We start from the raw sequence: 9,798 nt of genomic DNA on the forward strand, positions 1-9,798 counted from the left end.
GAGTAGTTGATTTGATTTGAAAAGATCCACACTTTTTGTCCTCACTAGTTTTATGAACTTATCTTAACTGAGGTTGACCTTAATTGAGCTGTTGCTCAAAAGTATCTATATGAGATGTGTGCACTCCTAAAGATATTGATTTGACGTATACTGAACAAAAATATAAACGTGACATGTAAAGTGTTGGTCCCATGTTTTATGAGCTGAAATAAAAGATCCCAGAAATGTTCCATATGCACAAAATACTTATTTCTCAAAAATGTTTGCATCCCTGTTAGTAAGCATTTTTCCTTTGCCAAGATAATCCACCCAACTAACAGGTGTGGCATATCAAGAACCTCATTAAACAGCATGATCATTACACAGGTGCACCTTGTACTGGGGACAATAAAAGGCCACTCTAAAATGTGCAGTTTTGTTACACAACACAATGATGTGTCAAGTTTTGAGGGAGTGTGCAATTGCCATGCTGTTTGCAGGAATGTCCACTAGAGCTGTTGCCAGATAATTTAATGTTAATTTCTCTACCATAAGCCGCCTTTCAACGTCGTATTAGAGATAGAGGTGGAGATTGATGAGGAAAAAAACTAATTTAATACATTTTAGTATAAGGCTGTAACCTAACAAATTGGGGGAAAAGTAAAGGAGTCTGAATACTTTCCGAAGGCACTGTAAATTGACTGATTTCCTTATATGAAATGTAACTCAGTAAAATCTTTGAAATTGTTGTATTATGTTAGCGCAACTGAAAACTGTTGCGCTGATAAAGAAGCAATAAAACKGGCCTTCTTTAGACTAGTTGAGTATCTGGAGCATCAGCATTTGTGGGTTCGATTACAGGCTCAAAATGGCCAGAAACACATCATTTTCTTCCGAAACTCGTCAGTTTATTCTTGTTCTGAGAAATGAAGTCTATTCCAAGGAAAGAAATTGCCAAGAAACTGAAGATCTCGTACAACACTCTAATGTACTTGTCCTCTTGCTCAGTTGTGCACCGGGGCCTCCCACTCCTCTTTCTATTCTGGTTAGAGCCAGTTTGCACTGTTCTGTGAAGGGAGAAATACACAGCGTTGTACGAGATCTTCAGTTTCTTGGCAATTTCCTGCATGGAATAGCCTTCATTTCTCAGAATAATTTGTTTCTAGCCATTTTGAGCCTGTAATCGAACCCACAAATGCTGATGCTCCAGATACTTAACTAGTCTAAAGAAGGACAGTTTTATATCTTCTTCAATCAGAACAACAGTTTTCAGTTGTGCTAAGATAATTGCAAAAGGCTTTTCTAATGATCAATTTGACTTTTAAAAAGATAAACTTGGATTAGCTAACACAACGTGCCATTGGACACAGGAGTGATGGTTGCTGATAATTGGCCTCTGTACGCCTATGTAGATATTCCATAAAAAATCAGCCGTTTCCAGCTACAATAGTCATTTACAATGTTAACAATGTCTACACTGTATTTCTGATCAATTTTATGTTATTTTAATTGACATAAAATGTGTATTTCTTTAAAAAAACAAGAACATTTCTAAGTGACCTAACTTTTGAACGGTAGTGTATATCCCCCGCCCCCCCCCCCCGCTAAAACATTTTCTGCCAAAAAAACGAAAAGGGAACACTTTCATCTATCACAATGGCGCAAGCCCAGACACAGTAAAGACAAACCAAGGAACATCCGGATGCTCAGGGGAGCATTAAAAGTTTTCTGTAGTCCTTGGCGAAGTAATGGGGATGACAGTGAGGGAGGATGGAGGGAGGGGTTGCTTCCTGGTGGCACTGTTCACCCGGCTGTGAGACAGAGCGGTGGCCTTCCGTCAGGAGTGTGACTTCCTTCCCTTGGCACACTGGGTATAGAGATCAGTAATTGGAGCTATAAATCCTGGCTGCGGACAAGGTAGGTCAGAACAGGCTGATTACTTGGCATTACAGTCAATCTAAGCAAGCCTTGAATTGAAAGATTTGGTGAGGTGGATTCTCATTATGGGGTGAGTGCATGTATGCGTTTGGCGCGGAGTGGTAGGGGCAAGGTCCTCCTCTTCGTCCCTCCTATAATGACATTATGCAATGCTCAAATGCCTCGACCACAAGTCTCGTAAACTTCGCAACAAATGTATTTCCTCATCCCCGTAGTTTTATACGATTTTAGGGGAATTGTCAGAAAGCAGCCGAGGGCCTCTGGAGTTCTGAACCTTTCCAAAGAACTGGCTCTTTAGAGCATTAAGGATATCTCCGTATGTTGCACATTCACTTGCAGGTGTAGTGCTCTGTAACGACTACTATTGCAACCTTCAACACAACAAAACTTCCCCATGCTGTTTATTATTTTGTTTTAATCTGTAGCTACACTATATACACTACGTTGAAAGTTTGGGGTCACTTAGAAATGTCTTGTTTTTGAAAGATAAAGCAAATTTTTGGTCATTAAATAACATCAAATTGATCAGAAATACAGTGTAGACATTGTTAATGTTGTAAATAACTATTGTAGCTGGAAACGGCTCTGTTTCTAATGGAATATCTACATAGGCGTACAGAGGCCCATTATCAGCAACCATCACTCCTGTGTTCCAATGGCACGTTGTGTTAGCTAATCCAAGTTTATAATTTTAAAAAGCTAATTGATCATTAGAAAAGCATTTTGCAATTATGTTAGCTCAGCTGAAAACTGTTGTTCTGATTGAAGAAGCAATAAAACTGTCCTTTTTTAGACTAATTGAGTATCTGGAGCATCAGCATTTGTGGGTTTGATTACAGGCTCAAAATGGCCAGAAACAAATAATTTTCTTTTGAAACTCGTCAGTTTATTCTTGTTCTGAGAAATGAAGCCTATTCCAAGGAAAGAAATTGCCAAGAAACTGAAGATCTCGAACTACGCTGTGTACTTCTCCTTCACAGAGCAGCGCAAACTGGCTCTAACCAGAATAGAAAGAGGAGTGGGAGGCCCGGTGCACAACTGAGCAAGAGGCCAAGTACATTTGAGTGTCTAGTTTGAGAAACAGACACCTCACAAGTCCTCAACTGGCAGCTTCATTAAATAGTACCTGCAAAACACAGTCTCAATGTCAACAGTGAAGAGCAATCCGGGATGCTGGCCTTCTAGGCAGAGTTCCTCTGTCCAGTGTCTGTGTTCTTTTGCCATCTTAAACTTTTATTTTTTTGCCAGCCTGAGATATGGCTTTTTCTTTGCAACTCTGCCTAGAAGGCAGCATCCCGGAGTTGCCTCTTCACTGTTGACGTTGAGACTGGTGTTTTGCCGGGTACTATTTAATTAAGCAGCCAGTTGAGGACTTGTGAGGCGTCTGTTTCTCAAACCAGACACTCTAATGTACTTGTCCTCTTGCTCAGTTGTGCACCGGGGCCTTCCACTCCTCTTTCTATTCTGGTTAGAGCCAGTTTGCGCTGTTTTGTGAAGGGAGTCGTACACAACGCTGTGCCAGATCTTCAGTTTCTTGGCAATTTCGCACATGGAATAGCCTTCATTTCTCAGAACAAGAATAGACTGACGAGTTTCAGAAGAAAGTCTTTGTTTCTGGCCATTTTGAGCCTGTAATCGAACCCACAAATGCTGGTGCTCCAGATAATGTATATAAAAGTATGTGTATACGCCTTCAAATTAGTGGTTTCGGCTATTTCAGCCACACCCGTTGCTGACAAGTTTATAAAATCGAGCACACAGCCATGCAATCTCCGCAGACAAACATTGGCAGTAGAATGGCCTTACTGAAGAGCACAGTGACTTTCAACGTGGCACCGTCATAGGATGCCACTTTTCCAACAAGACAAGTTCATCAAATGTCTGCCCTGCTAGAGCTGCCCCGGTCAACTACAAGTGCTGTTATTGTGAAGTGGAAACGTCTAGGAGCAACAACGGCTCAGATGTGAAGAGGTAGGCCACACAAGCTCACAGAATGGAACCGCCGACTGCTGAAGCGCATAGCGCTTAAAAATCGTCTGCAACACTCACTACTGTGTTCCAAACTGCCTCTGGAAGCAACGTCAGCACAATAACTGTTTGTCGGGAGCTTCTTGAAATGGGTTTCCTTGGCCGAGCAGCCGCACTCAAGCCTAAGATCACTATGTACAATCATCTAGCAGTCTGACGGTCTAATCTGGGTTTGGCATAGTGCCAACTGTAAAGTTTGGAGAAGGAGCAATAATGGTCTGGGGCTATTTTTCTTCATTCGTGCTAGGCCCCTTAGTTCCAGTGAATGGAAATCTTAACAMTACAGCATACAATAACATTCTAGACAATTCTGTGCTTCCAACTTTGTGGCAACAGTTTTTGGAATACCTYCGTGTACAAAGCGAAGTTCATACAGAAATGGTTTGTCGAGATCGGTGTGGAAGAACTTGCCTGGCCTGCACAGAGCCCTGACCTCAACCCCCTTGAACACCTTTGGGATGAATTGGAACCCCGACTGTGAGGCAGGCCTAATCGCCCAACATCAGTGCCCGACCTCACTAATGGTCTTTTGGCTGAATGAAAGCACTTCCCCGCAGCAATGTTCCAACATCTAGTGGATAGAGTGGAGGCTGTTATAGCAGCAAAGGGGGGGACCAACTCCATATTAATGCCCATGATTTTGGAATGAAATGTTTGATGAGCAGGTGTCTACATACTTATGGTCATGTAATGTATGTTAAGTGAGGATGTATCTCTCATTAAACAAGCTTTCAAAGTTATGACCTTTTATTGAAAGTGAATTGAAAGTTTAGTTGGTGAAAATGCAACTTTCTGCCATGTTTCATTGGTGGGGTCTTTGAGTTTAATCCACTTACAGCTCATAAGTGACTAGAGGGGACTATGGAAGGTGAATTAGGGAGCAGAGCCTGCAGTATTCTCAGCATTCTCTCCAGTTCAGAGTGTGACTTAGTGGATTAGAGGAACAGTAGTTTCTCTCTCATCCTCCTGCGGCATGCTGTATGTGGCCTTAATTTTTCATGATACAACTGCATTGGAAGTGTATCGACTCATCAATATTGGGAGTCCCTACATCTAAAGGTTTAGTTCTTAGTAACGCTATATAACCTAGCATGCCTGGTCCTTTGATTTAAAGTCATCTATGATTTTTTTGTTGTTTAAATGCTCACAAAAGTCAGTAACTAGTATGCGTAATAGCTTTGCTTAATTACGAATAACATTATCGGGCTCCCGAGTGGTGCAGCGGTCTAAGGTACTGCATCTCAGCGCTAGAGGCATCACTACAGACCCTGGTTTGATTCCAGGCTGTATCACAACCGGCCGTGATTGGGGGTCCCATAGGTAGGTGCACAATTGGCCCAGCATCGTCCGGGTTAGGGTTTGGTCGGGGTAGGCTGTAATTGTAAATAAGAATTTGTTCTTATTAACTGCCTTGCCTAGTTAAAAAAAWWWWTTAAATAAGAAAATAATAAGCAAATTCATCAAATGAATACACCAAACATATGGTCCTCTATAAATAATATATGTACTGTTTATAGGCTATATGACAAATGGATGGTGTGGTGTCGGTGCAAATCCCTGCAGTGTGAAGTGTTGCCACTCAGAGAAACACTCCGGCTAGCATCATCCCTCTTCTCCTGAAACAGCATGCTACTCCACTTAGCAGCCTCCATTTGGGGTGGCAGAACAAACACTGTTTTAGCACTTTTATCTTAATGCACTGCAAAACTCTGGAGCACTGAAGGCATGATTATTGTACAGAGACAAGAACGGCGTGCATTTAAAGCAAGGACTTATTTAAATAGAGACTTACTGCCAACCATGTGACACTCCTGCTTTTTCTTTYCCCCAGCCTCCTAGAGGGAGAATTMGTTTGTCTGTCTCTTTGTGCATTTCCTTAGCTTGTTTTCAATGGACTTATTCCGAACATCCCTTTTCTGTGACACTGATTCYGTGGATACTTATCCTGAGTGAAATTGCRATGTTCTGCTGAATGTATTCATTGTAGAGTAGGGACTGTATCTTCCAGCTTATAGACTATCTTTTCATCCCTTCTGTCGGGCTAGTTTGGCTCGGCACACAATTTCAAGGGGAGACATTTTAGGTGAAAATATGACACTGGGGTTTGATAGTGTGCATTTTGTTGAAATTGAAGAGTGGCATATGGCCAGCGTTGGCCCATGTCTCTCAGCAGCAGGTGTGTAGGTGAGCCCCGGCAGACCACCGTAAAAGCCGATCTGGTGCCACGCCCGTCTAATGCGGTCTTTAGCATCTCTGATAAAATGCTCATCTCCAGCTGCTCCATGCGTGCTGCTGGAAACCACAGCAACCCAGGCATGTTCCCACAGCTCCAGAGGCCATTGATTTAATGGTGGCACGGTGTCAATGGTGACCTCATCCACTGATGTCTGCACAGATAATGCCCCAACATGTGACGTTGACACTCTACAAGACAATACAGTGAGGGTGAGATGGATCGGCAGAGAGAGTGTCATATGTCTCTCTATGGATGGTGGAGAATGATGGACACTCGAYGTGAGGGCAGTGATGTCAGCAGAACAATTCTGAAATGTGTTGTGTTTTCCAAAATACTTTGTCTGTGAAGTCTGTGTAGTCAGACAGAAATAGTAATAACAATCAGTCTTACCATGACATTCTAATTTATTTATATTTGGAAAAAACCTTTTAGACTATGCCATGTTTTGCTATTCAGACTATGAAAGATTCATTATCTATCAAATCAATCACCCACTATTAATGTTAATGGCTTTAAGTGTTAGCAAAGTAACCGACSACAAACCACCCCAAAGGAGCTCAGAGTCTGCAGCTCATCAGCCCTCAATTTGGTGAGGAATGAGAGGCAAGAGAGGGAGAGAAAGACAGAGCGGGAGAAAAATGGAGGGAGAGCTAGAGGGGGAGAGCCACTGCCGCCCAYCGCTGCCTGGCCCTGACACCTTGTGAAGAGCGCTCATTCATCACACGGCGTAGGGCTTGAGCCTCCGTAAATCACTGTGGATAAAGGACGCGCCGTAAAGAATGGAATTGTGAAGGTAAGGGTTTTAAATCCCCCTAGATGATCCGAGATAAACACAGAGAGACTTTTGACAGTCCCTCGTTACCGCCGCCAGCGAGAGGAGCTGTCACCGCTCCCTCCTCGCCTTTCATCTTGCGGTAACAGTCTGGCTGCTAATATCCTCAATTATCTCTGCAATATGTTGCTGGGAAAAAGGGAAAGTTCCGAAGGAAGCGTTCACACAATTTAAAAGTTTTAATTTGACAGCTTGTGGTGTAATGATGGGTTCTGATGAGGGTAGGGGGCSCCAGCCTAMACCCAGCCAGTGACAAATGATTGGGCTGTACCGGGGATGGTTAGTGGGTGTCAAGAGATGCTGGATCAGATGTCAAGAAGCCAAATACATGTTTCGCAGGATGATTTAAAAATCCTATTTACTCTCGGTGGAGAATGTGGGCARGGTTTAATTATGGCAGGGCCATGACATTTCAACTGATGACAGTGGTGGTGGTAGACATGTCTGGGTATCTGTTTCTTCTCCTGCTCTAAGAGCCTGTTAACATAGTTGTTTTGGAAAAGGAACATTAAATGTGTCTTTGTATTCGAGACCATCATAGAACGTGACTGAAGATGACAAAAGTGACAATTTCACATGGTTTTTCTCAATGTAATGGCCTTAGTTTGTTCTCAGTGGAGTACTTGTATTATATTTAATCTAACATACACAAACTCTGGGGCAAAGCAGACAGATACAGTTGAAGTCGGGAAGTTTACATACACCTGAGCAAATACATTTAAACTCCGTTTTTTCACAATTCCTGACATTCAACAAGTAAAAATTCCCTGTCTTAGGTCAGTTAGGATCACCACTTTATTTTAAGAATGTGATATGTCAGAATAATAGTAGAGAGAATTATTTATTTCAGCTTTTTATTTTCATCACATTCCCAGTGGGTCAGAAGTTTCATACACTCAATTAGTATTGTAGAATTGCCTTTAAATTGTTTAACTTGGGTAAAACATTTCAGGTAGCCTTCCACAAGCTTCCCACAATAGGTTGGGTGAATTTGGCCCATTCCTCCTAACAGAGCTGGTGTAACTGAGTCAGGTTTGTAGGCCTCCTTGCTCACACACGCTTTTTTTTTAGTTCTGCCCACAAATTTTCTATAGGATTGAGGTCAGCCTTTCAGGTTATGTCGATATAGGACTCGTTTTACTGTGGATATAGATCATTTTGTACCCGTTCCTCCAGCATCTTCACAAGGTTCTTTGCTGTTGTTCTGGGATTTATTTGCACTTTTCGCACCAAAGTACGTTCATCTCTAAGCGGTATGACGCTGCGTGGTCCCATGGTGTTTACTTGCGTACTATTGTTTGTACAGATGAACGTGGTACCTTCAGGCGTTTGGAAATTGCTCCCAAGGATGAACCAGACTTGTGGAGGTCTACAATTTGTTTCTGAGGTCTTGGCTGATTTATTTTGATTTTCCCATATGTCAGCAAAGAGGCACTGAGTTTGAAGGTAGGCCTTGAAATACATCCACAGGTACACCTCCAATTGACTCAAATGATGTCAATTAGCCTATCAGAAGCTTCTAAAGCCATGACACCATTTTCTGGAATTTTCCAAGCTGTTTAAATGCACAGTCAACTTAGTGTATGTACATTTCTGACCCACTGGAATTGTGGTACAGTGAATTATAAGTGAAATAATCTGTCTGTAAACAATTGTTGGAAAAATGACTTGTGTCATGCACAAAGTAGATGTCCTAACCGACTTGCAAAAGTTAGAGTTTGTTAACAAGAAATTTGTGGAGTGGTTGAAAAACAAGTTTTAATGACACCAACCTAAGTATATGTAAACTTCCGACTTCAACTGAATACTCACAATGTATTGTATTGACCTGACTACTTATTGAACCTGAAATGCCATATTATTTAGCCACTCGTTGATATTGATATTCTTTGGAACCTGTATAACTAAATGGAGAGGAGTGAATTTGCATAGATAGGGTGTCCGTCCGACTGATAATGACGGCGGAGTCACAGTGCATGATGGAGACACAGAGGGCATGCGACTGTCACATGAAGGTTGACTGGCTCATTAAAGGAAAGATCCCCCCCATGGCACCTAGTCAGGTAATTGTCTTTTTTTCCCCTTCCGTTTTTTCARTGCTGATATATATACATAGCTTCAACTGGGGAGGATAAATCAATCATTTCAAGTGTCTTGTGTAATAAGTGAAAGTTATAAATCATGGGATTTGCTCTCAGGTTTATGAAATATTGGCTGTCGAGGTGGGATACATTATCCCCAGTCAGTTAGTCAGTCAGTGTTCCTGGACCGAGGCAGTCAGTCAGTCAGTCAGTGTTCCTGGACCGAGGCAGGCAGACAGTCAGTCAGAGGTGCAGGTGTCAAAGCACGTAGGCACGTAGGCAAGCTTTGGCTAATAGAAGGATCCATCTATAGAAGAAACGTTCACTCCATCAAGGGCTCTGTATGACGCGCAATTAGTCCACATAATACAGATCTAGGATCTTAATTTGAGCCAGTTTGCTACAGCAAGAAAATAATCCTGCAGCAACTACAACTGAACATTTTAATTATTATGTTGATTATAATTATTTTATATTTTTGTAGGGTTTCGTACATTTTTGGTACGGGAAAATGAAGTCTGGAATTTCAAAGTGGAAATCACATACTTCAGAAGCCTTTTTTAACCTCAAATACACTACATTTCCTTTATTCCAGGAAAGATCTCCTGCAACAGTGTGATCAAATTAAGATCTTACATCTGTATTAACATAGGGATCAGACCAGCGTTTTCATAGGGAGTATAACTCCATGTTCAAGTTTGTTC

The sequence above is a fragment of the Salvelinus sp. IW2-2015 genome, linkage group LG20 (genome assembly GCF_002910315.2).
Source record: "Salvelinus sp. IW2-2015 linkage group LG20, ASM291031v2, whole genome shotgun sequence".
Classification (NCBI taxonomy): Eukaryota; Metazoa; Chordata; class Actinopteri; order Salmoniformes; family Salmonidae; genus Salvelinus; species Salvelinus sp. IW2-2015.